The sequence below is a fragment of the Canis lupus genome, chromosome 10, assembly GCF_011100685.1.
Source record: "Canis lupus familiaris isolate Mischka breed German Shepherd chromosome 10, alternate assembly UU_Cfam_GSD_1.0, whole genome shotgun sequence".
Classification (NCBI taxonomy): Eukaryota; Metazoa; Chordata; class Mammalia; order Carnivora; family Canidae; genus Canis; species Canis lupus.
In genome coordinates this window covers 48,662,682-48,689,110 of record NC_049231.1, presented here as the reverse complement: position 1 = coordinate 48,689,110, position 26,429 = coordinate 48,662,682, and the positions used below count along the sequence as shown (strand labels likewise).

Genomic DNA, 26,429 nt, shown 5'->3' with positions numbered 1-26,429 from the left:
GTGAGCTGAAGGACTGCAGAGGACGGGGCTCTGGTTCCCAGGGGTCTCCCCCTGCGGGAATGGGGTGCCCTCCCCGCCTGCTCTCTCCTGCTGCCCACACGCTCTGACCCGAGCAGAAGGCAAGTTCAGTTCCCACAGGTGCACAGATCCCACTCTCTGAAACGAGGGAGAAGAGAAAAGTGATGAGAGCCGATATCCCTGCTCCCCAAAACAGGAAGCAGGCTGGGTAGATTGACTCGATAGGGAGCTATCAGACTGCTGCTCGGCTCACACTGGGACTTTTATCACTGCCAGTCATCAGCACTCTGGCAAGCTCATGAATAATGCATTTCCCAGTGATTTCCTTCCTTATTTGCTAGCTCCAGGCAATATTGATTTTTTTTTTTTTTTTAAAGAAAAGAAAGTCTACATAGCTGAGCTGTGTTGTGGTAACATTTATTTTAAAAGATTGGGAGACAGAACACACATGTGTTTATCTCTACGTATGTGCGTTGGTGTCTGTTGTCTGTGGATAACGACATTTGTTTAGGGGGCCACGGTGGTTATTAGCAGTGTTTTTTAAATCAATGGTTGGTTCAGATCGGAGCCCTGAGATAGGCTGAAACAGCTGTGTGGTGGTGAAGGACCAGGAAGCCAGGCTGGGTGCATGGGGAGGGGGAGGGCGGGGGTGGGAGTGGACTGGGGGCAGAGGGGAGGGAAGGTGGGCTGGGGGGAAGAGGTAGGAGGGGGGATGGGAGAGGGGCGGATGGGAGGAGGTGGGGGTGGAGGGTATCCAGGGAGGAGTTCCAAGCAAGGAAACTCAGCCATTGAGTTAGCAATGTTTATTCAGTTGAGGCCTCTCCCTCTTGGTCTCATCTCTCTGTCTCTGTCTCTCTCTCTCTGCCATGGATGCAAAGCCCCCTGGCTGCATCCCTAAATGAGGAGCAGATGTGATGGTGACACGTGGGCAGTGCTCCTTCTGAGGGGCCACACCAATAAAACTAAGCAGGTACAGGCGGTGTTGTGGCCACAGGCGGGGCTCAGAGAGGGAACAGGCCAGGCAGGGCTGGGGCATCAGAAGTCCCCGTGGGTGGCTCTGTCCTGCCGAAGCTGCCGGGACTGCCCTGTGCCGACTCGTGGGCACCTTCTCCTGCCGAAGGCTCCTGGCTCTGTTGGCTTCACTTGTGATTCTCGGGAGCAGGCAGAGAGAGGCTCACACTTGGAATTACGGTGCTGATGGCAGGCCTGATGCCCCCGCCCCGCTCAGCCACCCTCCGCCGGCCAGACTCTGCATGGCCTTCCTCTCAGGCGCCTGTGGCAGGAGCTCTTAGGGATCCCAAGAAGAGAGGCCCCTTCTGGGAAATCAAATTCTCCTCCCAAACTAGTCACTGGCTCACCTAGGCCTCCCTCACCATGCTGGTCTTCCCTGTGCAAGCTCAAGAGCAAGTTCAGCAAGTGCTGGGCGGCTGCATGGTGTTGAAGGCCAGCCTCACAGGGGGCAGGGGCAGTGACTGCCCCTTTGGGGGTCCTTCCTCATACCTTCCGTCCCAGGCACTCCAGGCTCCAGTCCTCATCTCCTGGGGTGGTTAGTGCTGAGGTGGAGAAGCCAGTCACTGAAGTTCTGGAGAAACCCCGAGCGGTCGTGGAAGTGCAGAGGGTGGCGGGCACTGGAGAGCTGACCCGGCCAGGCTCCAGTCTCTCCCCTCCACTGGCTCGACACTCCGCCAGCTAATAATCAGGACCCTGAACTTTAATCCGTATGGCTCCCTAGTATTTTGATGGTATTTTCACATATAAGCATATCATGTGAGCTGCCCAAAAAAGTCTAGAGAGTTCCTCCAAATCCTTTATTCACTTGTCTTACTAACAATGATTTAAGCTTTCTCATTTTCCCTTCAATCCCAAACTTTCAAAGAAAAGAAAGCTCCATACGCAGCACTTCCGCTTACTGACTTACAACCCTCCTCCCACATTACTTGGACTGCCTTCCTGAAGGTGACCCCTAATGTTCAGATCTAAACCTAGGGCCTTTTCTGAGTCCTTTCTGGCTCTGCTGCAGTTTTCCTATTGCCAGCTTCCAAACCCCTCCACCTCTCCTCCTAGTGCACCCCCACCATGTCACAAACGGGTAACATGGTTCATCCAAAGGAAGAAGGTGTCTCCAGTGGTGTCATTCCAGATACCAGACGCAGACAATATATTGGGTCAAATAACAAATCTTTCAATTTGCACAACCATGAACTTGTCCCACATACAGAGGTGGCCCTAGGTCCCTCTTGGTGGGGAGCAGACATTGGGAAGTCACCCAACAGTGAGTCTCAGGCACTTCTATTTCTTTGGCCCCAGACATTCATGGAGACCTCTGGGCTCCACATCTTGGACTTTTGGTTCCTCCATCTGCTGAGCAGTTGGCATATCCTCCCCCTCCTGCCACCTTGTGGAGTCGAAAACTTGAAGCTGGGACCCCTGTCAGGCTTGAGCCTTGGCTTCTGCCCACCTAAAAGGAAGAGGCTTGAAGGAAAGGCCCGTTTCCTCTGCAGGGTGTGGAGAGCTATAGCTTGTACCAGACAACGCTCGTTTATTTGAAATTGTTCCATGGTGCAAAGCCCTCTAATCGATCATTCTTTTGCAAACGTCAATGGGAGAAATGTGAGTTCCGTATTTATAAAGCCAGAAAAATGGGGGCTTGTCCCCCGCCTCCCAGGTGTGTATTTAGGCACTGATGAATGACCCCGGAGTGGGTTTGTTATAGAACAAGCCCGCGCCAAAGGCAGGAACCTTGCGTCTGGAGACACAGCCTGACAATTAGGCCTCTGAGCCCAGAGGCCCGTGCTCTGGTTTCCTGAGTGTGACTATCACATCCTTAAGGCTGGGGTAACCTCAAGAGTTTTGGAATTTGGATCCTCATTGTCTCCACGGTACCGTCCCCTGGGGTTGCTTTTTGTTCTGTTTTGGGTTTGTGTGTTTTTGGCTCTGAAGGTGAAGCTTTAAAAATCTTGGAAGCCAATACAAATCAGGGCAGGAGAACAAAAGTCTTATTCCAGTCTTGTCCCGAGAGGAGAGTCGTGAGGAATAGGAGTTAATGTTCCAAAGACTCTTTGAAGTCGTTCGATGGGGAGTTCCTCACAGACCTGGGGCATCCGGCGTGATTGGGTGGGCATCCCCCAGGAGCCCCAGCCTTCCCCAGCTCCACCCTGGGGAACACGCAAGCCTGTGCCAAAGAGCGACCCCTGACCCCGACTCCCTCCCTTGGCTTCCCTCCCTCCTCCAAGCCAGCCTCTCCTTTCCTGCCCTCCAAACAATGGTGCACTTTGTTTTAAAAAGGGTGGTGAAATAGGAATCACGCTTTCAAAGTCACATTTAGAAAAAGGGATAGGAGTGAAAAATTAGGACCCGCTAAGCCAATGGTGTGTGCTGCTTGGCTCCTGCGGGTCCTGCATCTTTCGGAAGGGCATCCCCAGGTGAGGTCCGGGCGGAGTTGGCGTCTGACCCGTGCCTTGTGTTTCATGCGCTGTGGGAAAAAACCCAGCTGCTGTGAAAGGGTTAAAAATGAGCTCTCTTGGTCAAGAGCCCCAAGCGACAGGCACGTTCAGTTTCAGTCAGGAAGAAAAACAAGTGTTTGGTTAGTAACGGGATATGGCTGGAGCTGGGCCTTGGCCTGCAGTCCCTCTGCAGGTTGCGAGGTGGGGATGGCCCAGTTCTTGCGGTTATTTGGGGGCGGAATGGAGGCAGGCAGCCAGAAGGCCAGGTCTGGGAGGTGCCACCCACCCCTCCTTTACACAGAAGGGAACGAAGGCCCAGGGCAGGCTGGGAACTCGACCTGGGTCATCCTAGTGAGTGGCACAGCTGTCCCAGTTCTGGAGTCCTTTCTGGAAAGCACTGGGTTGCATGGAAGGCAGATTCAGGCAGACGGGGACTTAGGGTTCTTTCAGCCTCTTCTTGGCTGGGTTACCTCTTGTTCATCTAGATCCCTCCTCTTTGAAATGGGGTTTTAAAATAGCTCTTTGGGGCAGTCTGGGTGGCTCAGCGGTTTAGCACCGCCTTCAGCCCAGGGCATGACCCTGGAGTCTCGGGATCAAGTCCCACATCAGGCTCCCTGCATGAAGCCTGCTTCTCCCTCTGCCTGTGTCTCTGTCTCTGTCTCTCTCTCTCTGTGTCTCTCATGAATAAATAAATAAAATCTTAAAAAAAAATAAAATAAAATAGCTCTTTGAAGAAAAAATAAATTTAAAAAAATAGCTCTTTGGCTGGGTTTTGGGTATTAAATGAGATGGTGCATATGAGCCCAGAGGCTGACACACTCAGAAAGTGCTTTTTCTGGGCCTGCCAGGAAGCGTCCTGGGTGTGGGACTGGTCTTGCAGAGGAAACAGCCTCCTCCGAATCAATACATCAAGTACATCAGTGCGGATGCAAATAAAGCCTCTGAACCACCCCCCCCACCCCCCCACCCCCGTGGAAGTCCTGTATACTCCTGCCCCCTTAGTGGGGGAGCCCCACATCAAAGGCAAAGGCAAACGGGATGGGGAAAATAAAAGAGCCTTTTCTGAGCAAAGGGGAACTCGCCCCAGAGAAGCGCTGAGTTAACGGGCCCAAAGCCGGCCTGTGAAGTTAGAGAGGCCTGGAGATTAGAAGGCCAAGAGGAAATAATGCTTTTCTTGTCTTGGCTGCGGGGGCAGAAGGAGAGCAACAGCTGGCAGGCATATGCAGCCTGTTAGGGGCACACTCCCATCAGACAGAAGGAAATCCTGCCCCGGGCTGGCAGGGCCGGAGCAGCCACTGGGGAGCAGGCTGGGGGTCTCGGCGAACCTGAGCCGTTGCTGCCAAGGCTCCAGGCCGTGTGTCCCCCTCAACCCCCACCCACCTACCCCATGGCTGCCTGAGCAGGGGCCTCCCTCCCCAGCCACTGGCCCCCAAGGGCCTCCCCTTTCCCAGGAGGTATCAGATCCAGTGATGCTATGGACAGAAACTCCGAGGAAGCCTGGGGTTGATTCTGTGTCCACTTCAAAATCCAGATGAGCCCCCTTCGTCTTGTTGATGCCCGGATGGGTGACTTTGACCCACTCCACAGTCTGGAATCCTTCTCCTCAGCCAGGCTAGACAGAGAGTGGCCTTCTTTATTCCCCCTCCAACTTTTCCTTGGTTTCTTTTACTGGCCAAGCAATCAACCTCCTAAGAAAGGAACCAAGGCCCGCCTGTCATCCCCTCCTGGACCCTCAGCCCCTGAGCCTTCGGACCATGTGACACGATGCCCGGCATTAGCGTCTGCTAATTAATCGGAAAACTGGCTCCCCATTGGCCCATAGCTTTTTACAGACCTGAATTAAACGAAGTGTTTATGTGACAGATATGTGGGAGGGATTTCAGATATAATCACCATCAATCTGGCTGCAGCCAAAATAAATTCTGTGAAAAGTAAAACAAACTATTGCACAGACAAAGTAGGCCTTAGGGGTCTCCAGCAATAATCTGTGTTTTCTAATTTAACCTCGTCTAATATTTCTACTCTTTTGGGCGTAGATAGGATCTCTGCACACAGGGCACTCTTGCTGCAGCTGACGAGGTTGGGGGGAGACACATGCTCCTGCCCCCTAAGTGGAGGGAGAGGGGAAGGGATGTTGCATATTTACATTCAAATTCTTAGTTTAAACAAACGGGCTCTGGCTGGGCACGGGGTAGGATGGCCATGGGAGTTGGAGGTGGGCAAGGAGAAGCCTGGCTGTAAGGTGGGGGGTGGGGTGGCGTGCTATGGTCTCCCTTCCTCCAACCTGCTAAGGTTAAGGCCATGGTAGAGGAATCAGAAACTGCTGGTCGCTTCAGAGAGGGCCTGGCCTTGGTGTGTGCCTGAGGTGTGTGGGTTTGTTGAGCACTTCCTCTCTCTCCATCAGCTCATTTAGCTCCTATAAGGAGACAGTGAGGAGACTAAAGCTCAGACACATAGTAACTACTCGCCTTGCTCTATGGCCATGACATTGGGCTTTGACCCTGACTCTGAAAGCCTGGGCAGTCTCTCTCCACAATACCCAGCCAGATAAAGAAGATGTGGTCTATGTATACAATGGAATATTACTCAGCCATCAGAAAGGACAAATACCCACCATTTGCTTCCACGTGGATGGACCTGGAGGGTATTATGCTGAGGGAAATAGGTCAATTGGAGAAAGACAATCATCATATAGTTTCACTCATATGTGAAGCATAAGAAATAGTGAAAGGGACCATAAGGGAAAGGAGGGGGACTGAGTGGGGGAAAATGAGAGAGGAAGACCAAACATAAGAGACTCCTAACTCTGGGAAACAAGTAAAGGGTGGCAAAAGGGGAGAAGAGTGGGAGATGGGGTGACTGGGTGATGGGCACTAAAGAGGGCACTTGATGGGATGAGCATTGGGTATTATACTGTGTGCTGCAAATTAAATTTAGATAAAATATTCAAAAGCAAATACATAAATAAAGAGGACCCAGGCTTCGCCATTCCTCCCTGGGAAGAGGCCTCTAGGCACCGTGGTCAGCCCTGCCCTGCATCCTTCTCTCCCTTACAGCTCGGGCTGCTTCACGCCCCCTTTCCCTGGCTCTCCCCTCGTTGGCCCAGCCTATCCCTAATTCCCAAACCAGGTCTGGAGTAAGGAAGGAGATGTTGAGGGTCTCCAGATGACCCGCCGCCCGTCCTGCCTGGCTGGTAACTGAGCACAGCACTGGCCTCCTGCCTGAGCTCCAGCTCCTTTTCTCCCTCAGGGCCTTGCCCTGGTGGCCAGCCTAGGGTCCCAGTAGCCCCCCAGGAGCAAAGATTCCCACCTGCTCCATACAGATGTCTGGGTGCTGGAAGCCGGCTCTCCCGCTGGCCTGTACCCAGGCTTGGCACACTTACTGAGATTCCACAACTTTGGGGAAACCCCCTCCTTCTTCACCCCTGCCCCCTCCTCCCCACTGCTTAGCACTTGCCTGGGCCTGGCTCTAGAGGAAGTCATGCCCATTGAACCCAGTGCCTGCCCGGCAGCTCTGAATTGCTGTCCTGGCTCCTGTGCTGCCACATAGGTGTGTCTGATGCCACATTCCATCCCTTCCTCAATATCTAGAATTGCTATATGTAGCGTTCTTGGTGCTATGCCTTACTGTCCTGCGATGTGTCCTTCAGCTCCTCTGAAGATCTAGCATGAAGCATATGTTTGTCCGGCATTTTTTTCCCATCTGCCCCTTTATTCCTCTTTGTAAGAACCCCACCTGGAGTCAAAAGGTCCACACTCAGTGGGAGAAGATACTCCATCAGTGTTCAGGTCACAGCACTCCTTTTTCCCTCAACAGAAGTTACTGGGACAGAGTCCTGGCTCCCTGACAACCCTGCAGCACCAAAGGGAATTGATTCTATCACACTTAAGCTCATAGATACTTGAATAGAGCAGAGGGAAAACCTCTGTATGAAATAGAAGTATGTTTGTAACTACCCTTCCTCCCTTCCTTCCTTCCTTCCGGCAAGGCAGCGGCCGGCCGGCCGGCAGGCGGGGCAGGGAGGCCGAAGGGCAGGCGGGCGGCGAGGGGCGGGGCGGGAGGCGGGCGGGGGGGGGGGAGGGGGGGAGGGAACGGGAGGAAGGGAGACGGCGGGGGGGAGGAGGCGGGAGGCAGGAAGGAGGGGACAGGGGGAAGAAGGGAAGGAGGGGGGGGTGAGGGGAGGGGAGGGGGAGGAGGAGGGGAGGGGGGGGGGAGGGGAGGGGAGGGCGTGAGGAGAGGAATTACGGGGGAGGGCGGTAGGCGGCCGGCCTGAGGGTCTGGCGAGAATGCCGGCAGGGGTGTCTGGGGTTTGTTATTTGTTTTTTGTTCTGCTTTTCTTCTTTTACTTTCTCACTTTCTACTTCTTTCTTTATTTCTTCTTCTTTCTTCTTTCTTTCTGTTCTTTCCTTCCTTCCTTCCTTCCTTCCTTCCTTCCTTCCTTCCTTCCTTCCATAATATCTATTGAGGATCTACTATGTGCCAGATGCTGGGATACATCAGTGAATTGAAAATATCTGCCTCCCTGGAGTTTGCATTCTAAGAGCTGTAGGCAGGTGATAAATAGGAATCATAAACAATAAGAAATGTATACATTGTGACAGAAGGCAAAAAATGCCCATGAATGAAGGAGCAAGGTAAGAGTGATTGGAAGTGCTGGAGGAGGGGTTGAGTTAGGGGTTCACACAGGGGCAGGCCTTATAGAGGAGATAACGTGTGAACATAGATGTGAGGGAAATGAGGATGCTAGCCGGGAACGTAACTCGGGAAGGGTATTCCAGGCAAAGGGAACAGCCAGTGCAAAGGCTCTGAGGGAGGGCTATGTCTGGCACATTTAAGGAACGGCAAGGAGGCCAAAGTGACCAGGGTGAAGTGAGCACTAGGGAAGTAGAAGGAGGTGAAGTCAGAGTTGAGGTCAGAAAGACAACAGGAAGCAGATCGTGGAGGGCCTTGCAGGCACCATAAGGACTTGAACTCTTTTCTATCTCTACTTGAGTAAATTCATAAAGGCCAATCTCTCTCATTAGTCAAGCTAGAGTTCAAGATATTCAACAAATATTTCTTGATTTGGTATGCCAAGTCCTGAGACGTACATTGATGAGTAGGGCCGTCTCTGTCTTCTAGAAGTTCAACTTCAAACCCCAGTGGTTGCAGCAGCATGGTGCGACCAGGAGTGGGAGGCCTGGGTTCCAGTCCTGCCCTTCCATTTAACCTTAGCCATTTGCCAAACCCAGCTTCCCATTACTGCAGAGAATTATCTATGTTGCAGTCATCTCCCAGGTGCTATGGCAATCAAATGGAGGCAGGCACGCAAAGACTCCTTGAAAACTGAACAGCCCTGTGTAATTAGAGGAGGGGATTAGGGAATCAGGTCAACATGGTTCCTGCCCTGTGTCCCTTTCCTTGGGCCAGAAGACTCAGGCTGTGTTGCAATCTTTGTGATGCCCTCTACTCTCTGTGACCTCATTGGCATTTATTCCACCTGGTGAGAACCACCACAGCCATGCATTCGGGTTGGTGCAGATCTCCAGCAAGAGAAATACATCCAGGGGTATCTGCTTTGCAAAGGACATTTACCCATGTCCTTCTCTGTGTCATGCTCCTCTGATCAGCTAAAGCTACACCGAGGGCGAACTTTTAAAGTCAAGTATGCATGACTCCAACCAACAATAACAAAAACAGGCCTGCAGGTTGCCAAGCACGGTGAGCTTTTAAAATGCATTCAGACAGTGTGAGGATATTAATAGGGAGACACGTATCTCGTTTCAGGCTACAAAGCAGATCCCACAGTGGGACATGGAAATGCTGGCTGCTCCGAGGTTAGCTTGAACCGAGGAGAGGGACTCGGCTGGAATACAGACATGCCTCAGGCTGTGTCTCAGGCGCCGGGCTTCCAGCTCCGACAACATAGACTGTCAACGCAGCTCTGCTGTGAGTGGAACTGGACACTTGGTGATGGCCAAAAACAACAGTTGACTAAAATAATGAAGCAACATGTGGATGGTGATGGAGATGGAGAAAAATAGAACCGGATGGGCCCTCTGGAAATCATCTTGAACCCTCTTCCTTTCTTTCACAGGTAAGGACACTGAGACCTGCAGGTCATGTTGTGACTACAATAACGATGAGACATCATTCTCAGCATGAGTGCATTTGCCTCCTCTGGGGTCACAACATTCTGAATGTCCTCAACGACTCTTTTTGTGTCACAGTGACCCTCTGGACACAAGACTAGCCAAATGGACACTTAGGGGTCCTGTTGTGGAGAGGGACTATGTTGTCACAGTGGACGGAGCACTGGATAATCCATCTGGAGATCTGGTCTGAGGCCTGGCTCTGGATTTATGTACTGGGTGACATTTATCTCTTCATCTGTTTTCCTCACTGCAAAATGTGAGATGTAGGTAGCTAAGGGAATGTGTGTTAAAAGACTGAAAATCAGGGTGCCTGGGTGGCTCAGTGGTTGAGTGTCTACCTTTGGCTCAGGTCGTGATCCCAGGGTCCCGGGATCGAGTCCCACACCAGGCTCCCCTGGAGAACCTGCTTCTCCCTCTGCCTATGTCTCTGCCTCTCTCTGTGTGTCTCTCATGAGATAAAATAAAGTCTTTAAAAGAAGACTCTGAAAATCAAAATTACACTCCACCTCTCTTTTCCAGATTCCAACCTGTCATTTGTGAGGACATGGTTCCGAATGAGGGGTGAGTTTCTGAACAGAGGGTGCAGGGAAGCTAGTTGCCCCCAAATGGACCTTTCTCATCACATTCTGCAGGGCTCTTCTCTGTGGTGGTGAAGAGAACAAACCCAAGAGCCAGCCATGTGGGTTTAAATCCCCGGCTCTATCACCTGCTATGGGCTTGCCTTGGACATATTATTTTGCTTCTCTGTGTCTCCATTTCTGATTTTTAAAATGGGGATAATAAGAGAATTTAGACCACACAGTCATTCTGAGAAATAAGTGAATTAGTATAAGTCAAAGTGTATAGAACCATGCCTGGTTCATGGTAAGTGCTACAAAAGTTTTCTGTTATTATTATTATTATTATTATTATTATTATTATTATCAGACTACATAAGCTATCATGTGCAACATAATGAATTACCTATCTGATCTGCTTCCCCTACTCAGAATATCACAGCCAGAACGGAGTCCTTTTTTCTCTGCTTTCAATGCTTAACACCATGTCAGGAGCATATTAAGTGCTCAATAAACCCTTGTGGGTTAAATGATTGGGCACAGTCTATGTAATTATGTCTATGGCATCATTCACATCATTTTTCTCCAGTAAACCTCAAAGGACAAGCATTATGTCAACTACACCTCTGTGTCCTTCCTTCAAATTGTCTTGTTTAAAAAAACTCCCAAGTCTCATTTTTGTCTAAATAACAAAGAAAGTTGCCTTGGAGTTTTATTTTACTTGTTTATTTTTTAAAGATTTTGTTTATTTATTCATGAGAGGCACACAGAGAGAGGCAGAGACATAGGCAGAGGGAGAAGCAGGCTCCCCACAGGGAGCCCAATATGGCACTCAATCCCAGGACCCTAGGATCACAACCTGAGCCAAAAGCAGACGCTCAACCACTGAGTCACCCAGGTGCCCCTGCCTCGGAATTTTAACCAGTACAACTACAACCTAGAAACAAGTGAAACTCCATTGGTAAAAGTTTTTCCACTTGGAGTCGTGGGCACAACCTTACTGTTTGTGACATGGTTTCAAGAACAGAATCTAGGGCTGGGTTCTATTTGAAGAGTAATTAGGATAAAAGAAGATGCCTGCCAAAGTCTTTGGGATCATCTGGCATGAAGGAAAACAAAGACCTTAAACAAGTGAACACAGCCTCTAGGAGAAGACAGATGCCCTAAGCATATGCAGCATGGTAGAGGGAGATCAGAGTGGAGTGGGGGGGGGGGGGGGGTGTTGTAATTTCCTAGAAGTGGATTTTAAGCCACTGGTTCCACTTCCTGTTCTTAATCTCATGTTATGCACAATATCCTGAAACTGACACCCGAGAGACTATCTAGCAATTTGGGTTTTGCGTAAGAGTGCTGCTGGGGAAACAGCTCCCTTCCTATTGTGTTCTTAATTTCCTATGTCCAATAGTATTCTTTTTTTTGAAGTTTTTATTTTAATTCCAGTTAGCTAACATACAGTGTAATATTAGTTTCAAGTGTATAGTAACTCAACGCTTTCATACATCACCCAGTGCTCATCACAAGTGCCCTCCTTAATCCCCATCACCTATTTTAACCCATTCCTCCCATCCACCTCCCCTCTAGTAACCATCAGTTTGTTCTCTGTAGTTAAGAGTCTGTTTCTTGGTTTCCCTCTCTCTCTTCCTTCCCCCAGTAGTCCCCCAGTGTTTCTTAATAAAACAAAATATAATCCCTTCAAGGGTTGTTTATATTGTTTATAATACTTAAACAAGATAAGTTAGGAATGGATCATCAAGAACATCGACTTGCTCTCTTCACCTATTTTATGGTATGATTTCTAGGCCAATAAACACACAACAGGATCCATCAGCTGAGCCAAGGACAGAGATAAGGTCAATTGTCTGCTAAGACGGCTGCAAACAATTCCTTCAGTCCCTGGACATTTGTGTCATGCTTCCCATCAAGAGGTAGAGACTATTTCTCCTCTCCTTGAATCTGGGGCTGGCCTTGTGACTTGCTATGACCAAGAGAATTCTGCAGACACAATGCTGTGCCTGTCTGAGCCTTGTAAGAGGCCTTTCATGGGCCTGACAGGTTTTACTTTCACTCTTCTAGAGCTCTGAGCCACCATGTAAGGACCCTGCTGGAGAAGGGGGACAGCCATCCCCCACAGCCCTTTCCAGCTTCTCCAACCAAGGAAAGCCTGGGACTGTGACACTATCTTGATCTTCCAGCCTCAGTCAAGATCCTCTCCCTCAACACCACTTGGAAATGAGATAAGCTGTCTCCCCAAAACCCTGTCCAATTGGTATCACCATGAATGCACAGTTACTGTTTTGGTCTGCTTTGATTTGGAATGTTTTGTTACACAGCAGAATTTCCCTGAAACAAGGGATAGCACTGATCTATATTCTTGTCTGAGATCTCCTGTGTGTTCTCTTCTTTGGATTAGGACAGGCCAGGAGAAATCTTGGGTACTTCTCTCTCCCCATTGCTCATACTAGACATGGCTGGTTGATTCAATGCTCTTTCCCTTTTAGTCCAGACTCTGCCTTAAACCTCACTGTGGAGCTCTAGACGGCAACTACTAAGTCATGAGTGTAGGTCTTTGAACTGAAACTATTTGCCATTCTAGGGTTAGTCATCATGTTTCAAAAGGAAAAGGGGAGTGATGTCCCCTCGTAATCCACTAGTACCTTCTAGAGCCACGGAATGCTAAAGATGATAGAACTTTACAGATCCTCTAACCTAGTGGTTCTGAACCCTGGTTGCAGACTAAAATTACCTGTCCTGCTTCGTTGTTTGTTTTATTTTGTATTTTCAAGACAGACTTTAAAAAAATAAACAGAATTAAAAGGCTTTAACAGGGGCAGCCCGGGTGGCTGAACGGTTTAGTGCTGCCTTCAGCCTGGAGCATGATCCTGGAGACCTGGGATCGAGTCCCACATCGGGCTCCCTGCATGGGGCCTGCTTCTCCCTCTGACTGTGTCTCTGCCTCTCTCTCTCTCTCTCTCATGAATAAATAAATAAAATCTTTTAAAATAAATAAATAAATGAATACCTTTAACATGATTATAGATTAATACTACGGACACCTTAAGCTCAAAACTATAAACATAATTCAGATTACAAAGGTTATTTGACAAGAGTTTTAGGTTACAAACATAAAACATGACCTTTTTTATATTATCCAAGTAACTGCAATGAATCTATCTTTAAGGACATCAGTACAGTCTTTTTAAAAACTATTTTACCTGGAATCACTTAAATTTTTAACCATTCTAAAAGTATGAAAATTTAAACATTTTACTGTATTTTTTCTATATATTTTGAGTAGAAAATACAGTTCCAGGGATGCCTGGATGGCTCAGTGGTTGAGCATCTGCCTTCAGCTCAGGGCGTGATCCCGGGGTCTTCAGATGAGTCCTGTATCAGGTTCCCTGTGGGGAGCCTGCTTCTCCCTCTGCCTGGGTCTCTGTCTCTCTCCCTGTGTACCTCATGAATAAATAAATAAAATCTTAAAAACAAAAAAACCAAAACAGTTCCAAGTAGATATTACTACTCATGACTGAAAGGAAAAAAATGTTTCAAATACAAATTCACCAACTAACTGTAAGAGGAATTAGAGGTGAAAAGATTTATGAAAATGCTTCTGCACCCTTCCTATTTAGTAGGGTAGCATGCCTTGTCTCCTGTACTTTTAGTGTCAATATTTTATAAACAAATGTTACTGCATGTTAATGCTACATTTCTTAGGTTTAATGAGGGAAAATGAGGTGGAAGAGACCTCAGGTAAGATCCCAGAGATGATGTTTCATAGTGTAGGCTCCATATTTAAGTGTGCTCTAACATTTATGATAAAAGGTGCTTTCAACTATACTAGTTTTTCCGCTAACACTGGATCTGCATTGCTGAGGACTCATTTCTTAATGCAGATACAGACCACAATATTTCTATAATTGCTTTTTAAAGTATTCAAACTTATGAACATCTAAATGCTAAACAGACTAAAAAATAAACACCAGTTTGTGAAACAGAGCTCTTTTAATGTTTTTTTTTTTTTTTTTCCTACAATAGAATAAATAGTTCTCTTGGTGATTGCAGATATGTCAGGCTGTTTGGTGGTATTCGGAACCACCCCAGTACTGCTGCTTCTCTTGACTGGTGTGTGGTCTTCAGTAATTATAAGGACTTACTTGTCTGAAACTGCTGTCAGACCAGCAAGACTGCCTTTCCTCCATCACTTTCAGGATCATTGGTATCTGGGCATATTTTTCCCCAAATCATGTCACAAGGCCCAACTCACTCACCTTCATCTCAATGATGATACCTTTGGTAATAATACCCAAAGTTGTATATAGTAGGGGTGCAGGATTTGTTTTTACACCAAGAATTGGCATGCAAAAGGTAGTTTTCAATTCAGAATATGTTACAGGGGCCTTTTTGCAATGTAAGCCCATTGGCCTAATGAATCTCTCATCTTTAGGTGGTTTTCCAGTAAAGCCATTTCCAGCAAAGCAGACTTTAGTAACCATCCTCTGCCATGCTTTGTTCTTTCTCTTCCTTGTTTGGATAACTTTTAATATTTCTCTTTCTTCTTGGGCACGAACTTTGGGAAAAGGGACTTCCCATTTTCCTGCTTTTTCTTTGCATTTTTTTTTTTTTTTTTTTTTTTTAGAGATTCTATTTTTTTTTATTGACAGAGAGAGAGAGCATAAGCAGGGGAAGTGGCAGAGAGAGGGAGAAGCAGACTCAACAGGGAACCTGATTCGGGGCTCCATCCCAGGACCCCAGGATCATGACCTGAGCCGAAGGCCAATGCCTAACCGACTGAGCCACCTAAGTGCCCTCTCTTTTTTTTTTTTTTAAAGCAGGGGAGGGGGGCTACATTATCAGCATTTCTTTAGTTTTCTTTTTTTTTTTTTTAAGATTTTATTTATCTATTCATAGAGACACAGAGAGAGAGAGGGGCAGAGGAACAGGCAGAGGGAGAAGCAGGCTCCATGCAGGGAGCCCGATGTGGGACTCGATCCAGGGTCCTCAGGATCACACCCCAGGCTGCAGGCGGTGCTAAACCGCTGTGCCACCAGGGCTGCCCTAGGTGCCCTCTCTTTGCATTTCTGTTTAATCATAGTGGAAAGCACTTTAGCTCGGGACTGTCCCTCCCTGTCCTGTAGACATGCAGGTATTGCTTGTCCTTGCAGAGTCTCCCTGAAGAGTCTTCCCATCATTCTTTTGTTTGGAGCTTCTTTTTTCACGCGTCTTGATAGTCTTTTTCATTTGTATTTTCTCAGCCTGGACCTGTTGATAGTAGAGCTCAGCTTTCAAACCAATCAACTTTTTTTGCCTTCTTTGAATGCTCTTGAACCTCCTGACCTTCCTTTTTTCTCTTTTTCTCCTGGTAATCCAAACGATGGCCACAGTGCTTCTGACAGAATTCAAAATATTCGTTTGGTGGCATGGTGATGGCACAGAGCCATTGGGGCAAAGAAGCTCTCAATTTTCAGGTCTCAAACCCATGAGCTGATTCCATGCAACGCACGATGGGAAAAAGACTACCTGGGCAGCTTTAAAAATTGAACTGATGTCTGGACCTCACCTCCCACTGGTTCCAACTCAGTTGGGCCTCCTTATTTTAAACTATGCATGTTTCATAGCACTGAAGAAACTTGACTTCACGAATTAGGACCTGAAGAAGCAGATCACAGCTGGCTGAACCCTACTGAGGAACTATTTGGAGGGTTCTTGGGAAATCATGGGCAATCTGTCCAAGGACTCGGAGCACTGCAAAGAGGGGTAGGTTTCCTACAGGGGAAATGAGGGTTCACTTGAGAGCAAAAGGAGAGAAGTGCAGACACCAGGAGAACCAGCTCCTAGGTCTGAGGGTAGACCTCCCTACCCTTCTGTCAGGAAAACCCAGGAGCTGATCCATGAGGGCAGTTTTAATATATGACTCCTGATGTGAGTGGAAGGTACCGTGTGTGTTTTGAGGTTTTTCCTGTGGAGAATTTCTTAAACCTCAGACTGGATTGTCAGAGAATTGAGATGAGGTATGAAGGGCATGAGAGATGTGTTGTTCAGGGAAGTTCAAGGCGCCTTCTCTCCTGGCATGTTTGGCAGGAGTACTAAAACAAAAGGAAGGGACTAGAAACCTTATGACAGTAAAATTTCAAGGCTTCATTTTTTTGGTAAAATATGACTTGTCAGGTGTGTGATTTGGTAGCTTTGATGCAAATATAAAATAAGTCTCACCTCTTTGCTGAAATCTGAAGAGTTTTCTTCATATCAATAAAAACCATGAGTGCAGTAAAATTGCTTTTGATCACCTCGCGGGAAAGGTATGAGGAATTTTCAGATTGTTACCATAATTAAAGTGCTTGAGATAAAAAAAAAAAAAAAACTCTTACTTGAGTATCTCTCCTGTCCTGTCTTAAAAGGCATTTCTGGAGAAAAGCACACTCACCTACTTCAGTATTGTTTTGATCTCACTGTGTAGTTTGAAGAACACTACAGCTTTCAGTGACAGCAGGAAAATTATCTTGTAGTTGAAAACACTACAAACCACAAATGGCATTGGAATTTGTAAAAATGAACCACATTTCTCTTCGCAGCCTCGGTCGAAATGGATGGTTTCTAAAGAACTCATTTTTGTCAGCAAAGGAATTGCCTTGGAGACCTTCTTTTTTCTTTTCCTGGGTCTGCTTCTTGTTCTCTTGCCTGGAGGGTCATGGTGCCCGACTTGTTCTTTCTACTGGTCTTTTTAAAATCTCTGTTTGTCTTCACTATATATACTAATCACTGCTTTTATTCCTTGAGCATAGACCAACAATGGGAGAGGGTTCATTTCTCAAGTGAATGCCCCCATTTCCTAACACTTTGAGTATCACAATGGGTCATCCCAGCTCCATCCCACCTGTTTCAATCATCCTAGGCTCTCTCCAGATTTAATAGCCTGGCCTTCAAGACCCTCTATAATATAGTCTGTTATCTCTGGCACTCACCTCACTTGAAAACTTGGATCCAACTTTGCTGCTTTACTTGCTCCTATTCCCATTCCTGGCACCTTGGCTTTCATCCTGCCAGAAATGTCTTCCTCTGGTACGATTCCTGCAAGATCCAGCTCACTTCCACCTCTGCTGGGGAGCTTCCCTCAGTTATCCTGTTCAAGTCCCTTGAACTTTAGTGGGAATTATTTGAGACTGATCATACCCTAACTTACATTTTTCTTTTTTTAATTTAAATTCAATTAGCCAACATATAGTACACCATTAGTTTCAGATGTAGAGTTCACTAATTCATTGGTTGCGTATAACACCCTGTGCTCATCATATCATGTGCCCTCCTTAATGCCCATCACCCAGTTACCCCAAACCCCTTGCTACCTCCCCTCCAGCGACCCTCAGTTTGTTACCTATAGCTAAGTGTCTCTGGTCGTTTGTCTCCCTCTTTGATGACTTCCCATTCAGTTTTCCCTCCCTTCCCCTCTGATCTTCTGTGCTGTTTCTTATATTCCTTATATGAGTGAAACCAAATGATAATTGTCTTTCTCTAATTGAGTTATTTCACTCAGCATAATACCCTCTAGTTCCACCCGTGTTGATGTAAATGGGAAGATTTCATCCTGTCTGATGGCTGAGAAATATTTTAGTGTGTGTGTGTGTGTGTGTGTGTGTGTGTGTGTATCTCGTATCTTTTTTTTTGTATGTTAACTAGGTGGAATTTATTTTTTATAAATTTATTTTTTATTGGTGTTCAATTTACCAGCATACAGAATAACACCCAGTGCTAATCCCGTCAAGTGCCCCCCTCAGTGCCTGTCACCCATTCACCCCCACCCCCCGCCCTCCTCCCCTTCCACCACCCCTAGTTCGTTTCCCAGAGTTAGGAGTCTTTATGTATCTCATATCTTCTGTATCCCTTTGTCTGTCGATGGACATTTGGGCTCTTTTGTCTGTTATAGACATTGCTGCTAAAACATTGGGGTACTGGTGGTCTTCAGATCACTACATTTGTATCTTTGGGGTAAATACCTAGTAGTGCAGTTACTGGGTCGTAGGGTAGCTCTATTCTTAACTTCTTGTGGAATCTCCATACTGTTTCCCAGAGTGGCTGTACCAGCTTGCATTTCACCCCAACAGTGTAAGAGCATTCCCCTTTCTCCGCATCCTTTCCAACATTTGTTGTTTCCTGTCTTGTGAATTTTAGCCATTCTGACTGGTGTGAGTTAGTTATTTCCTTGTGATTTTGATTGATATTTCCCTAATGCTGAGTGACATAGAGTATTTTTTCATATATGTGTTGGTGGCCACTTGTATGCCTTCCTTGGAGAAATATCTGTTCATTTCTTCTGCCTATTTTTTGACTGGCTTATCTGGTTTTTTGGGTGTTGAGTTTGATAAGTTCTTTGTAGATCTTGGATACTAGCCCTTTATCTGATATGTCATTTGCAAATATCTTCTCCCATTCGATACAGAATTCTGATAGATCCCTGTCTCACATTTAGGTCGTTCATCCATTTTGAGTTTATCTTTGTATATGGTGTAAGAAAATGGCCCAGTTTAATTTTTCTACACGTAACTGTCCAATTTTTCCAACACCATTTGTTGAAGACACTGTCTTTTTTCCATTGGATATTCTTTCCTGCTTTCTTAAAGTTTAGTTGACCATAGAGTTGAGGGGCCATTTCTGGGTTCTCTATTCTGTTCCATTGGTCTATATGTCTGTTTTTGTGCCAATACCATACTGTCTTGATGATTACAACTTTGTAACAGAGCTTGAAGTCCAGAATTGTGATGCCACCAGCTTTGGTTTTCTTTTTCAACATTCCTCTGGCTACTCAGGGTCTTTTCTGAAATCAGTTGCATTTCTATATGCTAAAAATGAGACAGAAAAAAAAGAGAAATTAAGGAATTGATCCCACTTACAATTAAGCCCCAAACCATAAGATACCTAGGAATAAACCTAATGAAAGAGGTAAAGGATCTATACTCTAAAAACTACAGAACACTTATGAAAGAAATTGAGGAAGAAACAAAGAAATGGAAAAACATTCCATGCTCATGGATTAGAAGAACAAATATTGTTAAAATGTCTATGCTACCCAAAGCAATCTACACATTCAGTGCAATCTCTATCGAAATACCCTCGACATTTTTCACAGAGCTGGGATAAATAACCCTAAAATTTGTAGAAGCCAGTAAAGACCCTTAATAGCCAGAGGAATATTGAAAAAGAAAACCAAAGCTAGTGGCATCCCAATTCTGGACTTATATTTTTATTTCTTTTTTATATGTGTGCCTTATTTTCCTTTCTAGAGGGTAAAATTTCATTCTTGTATTTAACATGTATTTATTGTGGCCCAACCATGTGTGAGACCCCGAGTCCCACATGGGAATGCTGCAATGATTAAGACACACGTGGTCCCTGCCCTCAGGAGCTTACATTCTAGTAAGAACTCATAAGCATTCAGTGTGCCAAGTGCTATTTACAGAACAGCACTGGGTGCCATGAAAGAATGTAAGAGGCCCAGTTAAACGTGCTCTGGAGGGTCAGAAAGGCCTCCTAGAAAAGACAATGCCCTCAGTGAGACTTAAAGGATACGTAGGAATTAACTAGGCAAGGATTTGGGGGAAGACTGTTTCAGCAGAGAGAACAGCATGCATAAGTCATGGAGCTAGAAGAAGCTAAAGGTCAGGATGGCTGGGCATAGAGGAGGTCGGAGAACTGAGAAGAACAGTTTTGGGGGTAAGCAGAGACCTAACGCTGAGCCTTCTGTTCACTCTGTCAATGGATACTTTAAAAAAAAATTTTTTTTAATTTATTCATTTGACAGAGAGATAGAGGGGGAGAGAGAGCCAAGAGCAGAGCAGAGGCAAGGGTCAGAGGCAGAGGGAGAAGCAGACTCCCCACTGAGCAGGGAACCCCATGTGGGACTCGATCTCAGGACCCTGAGATCATGACCCGAACCAAAGGCAGACACCTAACCAACTGAGTCTCCCAGGTCAATGGGAGCTTTTTAAGCATTATGTTCTTTGGGATGGTTCTCCTCCAAGGAATAAGATCAGAAAGAGAGATTCTATTTTTTTCCTCATACAATATAGAATACACATAGGTGATTCTAGGGTCAATTCATTCAGTAGTTTAATCATGTCTGGGTTTTGAGTCATGTCTCCAAGTTTCCCTTGGTTTTTCCTTTGTGATCATGAGATGGTGTTCACAGCTTCCAACAGCACATCTTCACATGGCTGAAAGAGAGAATGGAAGGGGGAAAAACTATTTTCTGCAGCCCTCTTTTTTATCATGTGGAAAAATCTTTCCCAGACTCCTCCCTGAAGTCTGCACTCTGATATTTTTGGTATGGACTGGACTAATGTTTCTTATAAGCCAGTCACTGGCAAAGGGAATCAGATTTCCATGATTAGCTTAAACCAAACATGATTCACCTGAAACTGGAGGAAGGCCATATTTTTCCTAAAGACATTGTCACCCAATACTTGCTTGATATTCAAGTTTTTTTAAAAAGATTTTTTAGAAGATTTTATTCATTTATTTATGAGATACACAGAGAGAGGCAGAGACATAGTAGGGAGAGAAGCAGGCTCCCTGCAGGGAGCCTGATGCGGGACCCAATCCCAGGTCTGGGAATCACACCCTGAGCCAAAGGCAGATGCTCAACCACTCAACCGCTGAGTCACCCAGGTGTCCCAAAGATTTTTATTTATTTATTTGAGAGAAAAAACAAATAGGGGGAAGGGCAGAGAGAAAAGGACAAGCGGACTCCCCACTGAGCAGGAAGGCCAATATGAAGCTGAATCCCAGGACCCCAAGATCATGACCTGAGCTGAAGGCAGATGCTTAACTGACTGAGCCACCCAGGTGCCCCCTTGATAATTCAATTTTTTTTAGCAAGGAAAAAAGAAGAGATTACCTTTGGAGAGACAACCAACAGTGTCTGCCACATAGCATCTCCTGAATATATTGACTCAAACGCCTATACCAAAGGCCTAGCAGAGGGAAAGGCATGCTTATTTCTAGGCCTAAAAACCATTTGCAGCAATTTTCACCATCACCTATAAGATGAATGTATTTCAACAAAAATTCAAGAAACATACAAAAAAGTAAGGAAAAAGACACTATCAAGAGACAAAGCAGCCAACAGGGTGAGACTGAGTTGGATTGATCAGACAAAATTTTAAATAACTGTGATTTCTATGGTAAAGGTTCTAATGGAACAGATGGACAATGCACAATAGCAGATGGGAAATTTTAGTAGAGAGATATAAATAATAAGAAAATATCAAATGGAAGTCCTAGAAACGTAGGACATAGTAACAGAATTGAAGAATGCCTTCAACAGGCTCATTAGTAAACTTGATACACCAAGGAAAGAGGGCAGCCCAGGTGGCTCAGTGGTTTAGCACTGCCTTCAGCCCAGGATGTGATCCTGGAGACCCAGGATCGAGTCCCACATCAGGCTCCCTGCATGGAGCCTGCTTCTCCCTCTGCCTGTGTCTCTGCCTCTCTCTCTATCTGTGTTTCTCATGAATAAATAAATAAAATCTTTAAAAAAAAAAAAAAAAGGAAAGAATCATCGAACATGAAGATCTTTTTTTTTTTTTAAGATCTATCTTTATGAGATTTCCCAAATGGAAGGACACACATGATGAGTGAAAAAAGAAAGAAAAACAGAACATGCAAAATCTGAGGGATGATAGCAAATAGTTTAATATACATATAAATTACAATTTTAGAAAGAGAGAAGAGAGAAAAGACAAGAATTATTTAAAGAAATTATGGCTGAAAAGTTGCCAAAATTAATGATAAACATCACCCATGGATCTAAAAAGCTCAGAGAACACCAAACAGAGTAAGTACAAAAGCAAACCAGAATAACTAGGCATATAATATTCAAACTGTTGAAAGCCAAGGATGAAGAGAAAAACTTGAAGATGATGGAGGGAAAAAACATTCTATGCATAGGAGCAAAGATTTTAAAATTACTGCAGACTTCTTGTCAGAAACTGTGTAAGCCAGAAGATGATGGAGTGACATCATTAAAGTGTTGGAGGGGGTGACAGTGGTGGGGATGGTGGTGGGGGACACCTCTGTGAAGCAGAATTTCATACCCAGTGAAAATATCTTTCAAAAATTAAGGGAAAATATACTTTCTCAGACAAACAAAAATATTGTTGATCACAAGCAAAAAATGGAAATGTATCCCACTATTATTTATTTCTATACTGGTAAGCGGTGAAGCTGACTTTTTTGTGTTTAATATTGGCTTATAGTTTGTCTTTTATGAATTGTCAATTCATATCTTCCACCTAGTTTTCTGTTGGTCTATGTGTCATTTTCTTATAGGAATTCCTTATATATTTTGAACACCAATCCTTTGTTACATATGTAGCAAATATCTTTTCATAATCTGTTGCTTTTCTTTTAGTATGTTTATGTTGACTTCTGTTGACAGAATTTTACAATTTGACAAAATCAGATCTAATCACTTTTCCTCTATAGTTTTTGCAGAGGCTTTCCCTACATCACATTCTCTAAGATTTTCTTCTAATGTTTTATAGTTCTGTATATGGTTTAGGTCTTTAATCCTTCTGGAACTTATATTTTTGAGTAGTAAAAAGTAGCAACATAAATTAATTTCTCCCAAATGGTTAGTAAATTGCTCTAATATCTTTTTTTAAGATTTTATTTATTTAGTTTGAGAAAGAGCACATGCATGAGAGAGAGAGTGAGCACAGGAGCTGACGGGGAGGAGCAGAGGGAGATGGAGAAGCAGACCCAGCTGAGCAGGGAACCCTATGTGGAACTCGATCCTAGGACCATGGGATCATGACCTGACCTGAAGGCAGATGCTTAACCAATTGAGCCACCCAGGTGCCCACTTTGATATCATTTTTTGAATAATCAGTATGTTCTTTCCGTATTGACTTTAAATGCCATGTTTATCATAAAATATCTTCCCATATATTCATGGTTAAGTTTCTGTATTCCCTTTAATGTCTCATTAAGCTACTTTGTACCAAAGTTACAATGTTTTATTTCCCTTTTTATTATTTTGATATTGTGACAGCCAATGACCACGCCTGTCCTGCTCAGCTCCTCCCAGTAGATAAATTGCATGCTTGCCTGAAATTTTGAAAAAAAAAAAAAAAAAAGTCCTGAAAGAGAGCACATGCTCTTTTACACTTCTAAAGTAGCATACAGTGGGTTGTAGGGTGAGTAGTAATAATAACCAGGCATCACACATAGCCTGTCATATTGTCTTAAGGCAATCAGGCATGTTTGATGCCTGATTATTATCATGTAATCTGTGTGCAGTGCAGCAATATGGCATAATAGCAATATAGCAAGAAACTGAAATTGATAATAGGTCTGGATAATGTGGCTTACCAAGAGTGGTTTTGCAAAACCATTCTGAAGTTTTGAGGCATTTTGGCTGGGAGACTATGGACTCCAGAAAACACTGTTCAGGACTTCCATCACCTGGAAGTTTCTTTCTGGCCGGTTGACCACAGCCAGCACTCAGACTGTCTCTCATAGTGTGATTAAGGTAAACCAAGATGTGCTCCCCAAGCTCTCTTACTTGATGCAATGTCATAGCCTTTAAGGTCATTGCAATGACATGCAATTTGTGTACTCCTGGAGTACCTGAGTGTTCCTTCTTACTCATCTTCAAGCCTAGCCTCTATTGGTCTACTTCAGAAATTTATGACAGAAAAAAAAAAAAAAAAAAAAAGAAATTTATGACAGAATTTATGACCTCTCTTTTAGAACTTGTTTTTCAGAATTACCTTAGGTATTTTTTCACGTTTTCTCCTATAGAAGAATTTTAGTATCAGTTTATAAGTTCTTTGAAACATCCCCCTGGAAGCTTGATTGTGATTTAACTGAATGTGTAGATTAATCTGGGGGAAACAATCATCTTTAGATGCCAAGACTTTTCAACCAGATACATGAATATTTTCTTCATTTGTTTGGGTATTCTTTTACATTTTTCAGTGAAATCTTAACATGTTTTCATTTAGATCTTGAACATTTTTTGTTTATTCTTAGGTATTTTGTGTTTTGTGAGTTTCGTAAATGAGAGTTTTTTTCATGACATTTTGTAATAGTTATTGTAGGATACAGGCAAGCTGTTGTTTTAATATGTCAAAATTATGCTTTTCTTCCTAACTGAACTCTGTGAATTGTGATCATTTACTTCAGATTCTCTTAGATTTTTTTTATTTTTTCTCTTAGATTTTTAGATACATAATTATGTTTGCAAATATTGGCAGTTTTGTTTCTTCCTTTTGAATCCTTATGTCTTACTTATTTTCCCTGTTATTTAAGTGGCCAGGTCAATGTGAAATAGCTATGGGGATCCTTATCTTGTTCCTAATATCTATAGGAATACTTCTCTTATTTCATCACTATGTATAATATTTGCTCTAGGTTTCTGGTCGACATTATCAAGAAAAGAAAATTTTCTGCTATTTCCAACTTGCCTAGAGTTTTTTGGGAATGAGTATTAAGATTCATGAAATAATTTCTCTGCTTCCATTAAAATAATCATATAATTTTTCTCTTGCAGTCTATTAATATTTTGAAGTGTTGAACCAGCAATGCATTTGAGGGATTACATGCCATTTGATTTTTCCCTATTGTGATAATAATGCTTCTAGATTGCTTATAAATACTTAAATAGGACAAGCGGTCTTTGGTTTGCCTGAAAACTGCTTGTTTCAAAGGTCTCCCCTGAGTCCATTGTATTTTTATCTCTAGTGATTGAGTTTCTGGTCATCCTCTTCAAAAGTTTTATTGCAGATATTTAGGGGAAACTAAGGATATTTGGGACATATACTTAACCTTTAAAAGTTGGCATCTAGAGGACAACCAGGACATACCAATAGGTGACTGGTGTCTACATTTGAGGTGGTTGGTAAAAGGATGACCTGTGACCCATGATTGCATTGTGTATAGTTCACCTCCATGTAAGGAATTATGGAAAAGTACAAATGATCACAGAAGAGTAGAGAAGATATACTTCCTTGGAGTCAGCCAATCCAAAATCTAGGATGTAGAAGGGAGACAAATGTTCTTCCAGTTTCCATGACAACTGGAGGATTTACTGTGATGTTAATGAAACATAAGCTTCAGTCAGGGCCTCTCACTTAAAAGGGACCTTTCCAAGGCCCTGCTTCTGATTCTGTATTTGTAAGTTTGTATTGTTTTCCTAAAGAGAGACCCTAAGTTGCATAAACCTTATTAGACCCTCCAAAACCCAGTCCATCCCTAACGAGAACCCCAGCCATAGCTTTGCATACCGGCCACCAAGCCTGGACCCAGAGCTCTACAAGCCCTTTCTGGCAGCCCTGATAATTCTCTCAGTTTAGCAATTAGAGTGGGTGGCAGATTAAATTACCCTGTTGCTTCCCAGCTGGGCTAGGAGAGCTGCGGCCTGACATAGAAGCCGGTGGGTGTCCCATGGAACAAGGAGCTGGCTATCTCACACTTCGCTCGCTGTGAGGGCACGTGACCAAATGCATTATTAACGCTGAGCTGATCTGGTTACCTTGATTGACACTAAGTGATTTCAGCCTGGGCTATATTTGTCTTCGTGGGGAAAATGACTGCACAGAGCTGAAAGGTTATTTCCCTCTTCAAATAAGTTTGGGCCTGTCACTGTGGAGTTACGCACCCTGACATCAAAATTGGACCCGCGGGCTTTGGAAGACAGCAAATGACATCACAGGCAAAAAAAATGGTGTCAGCTTCATTTTGTTTTTTCCTTCTCTTTCTCAATTCTGACAGAGAGGTAGTTTGTCGAAAATTTGCAAGGCTTTCAGGTGAGGAAAAGGAAGAATTAGTAGTAGCAGTACCTCTTTTGCACACACACACAAATAGCTTCCAGGATATGTTTCTCTGTCTTCCTGGTCTTTCTGTTACTATGAACCTTATTTATTTATTTATTTATTTTAATTTGGGAGGGCTTCGATGTCTAATTAATAAGGCTAATCAATTATTTGCCTGCTATTGAATAAAAATCTAACCTCTTAGTAGACTAAAATATTCCTTTAGATAACACATATTTTTGTTTATAGAACCAAAAAAGAAGACATTACCTACGAGAAACTCCATCTTCAACTCTGATACCCACTCCCGTGGTTGCAAAGTGTTGTAAGAGAAGTCTACGAATGTCCTAATGTTACATTAGCAATGTTATGTTATGTGAATTCTGAATGCATGTAAGAAACGCATCAAACCCAGGGCGTCTGGGTGGTTCAGTCAGTTGAGTGTCTGCTTTTGGCTCAGGTCATGATCTC

At 44.5% G+C, this 26,429-nt stretch overlaps 1 long non-coding RNA gene and 1 pseudogene across 23 annotated transcripts in view; one reads left to right on the top strand and one right to left on the bottom strand.

The window, feature by feature from the left end:
• The window catches only part of LOC111097728, a 181,561-nt gene that overhangs the window by 109,791 nt on the left and 45,341 nt on the right, over positions 1-26,429 (top strand). For 16 of the 23 annotated variants that reach the window (XR_005365844.1, XR_005365838.1, XR_005365848.1 and 13 more), the window contains exons 1-2: positions 8,949-9,537; positions 15,534-15,906. This is a non-coding gene — a long non-coding RNA (uncharacterized LOC111097728). Of the gene's footprint in view, positions 1-8,948; positions 9,538-15,533; positions 15,907-26,429 lie in introns of those variants that run through there. The other 7 variants (XR_005365842.1, XR_005365849.1, XR_005365841.1 and 4 more) reach the window with 2 other exon arrangements.
• Positions 14,323-15,571, bottom strand: LOC100687776 (annotated as a pseudogene).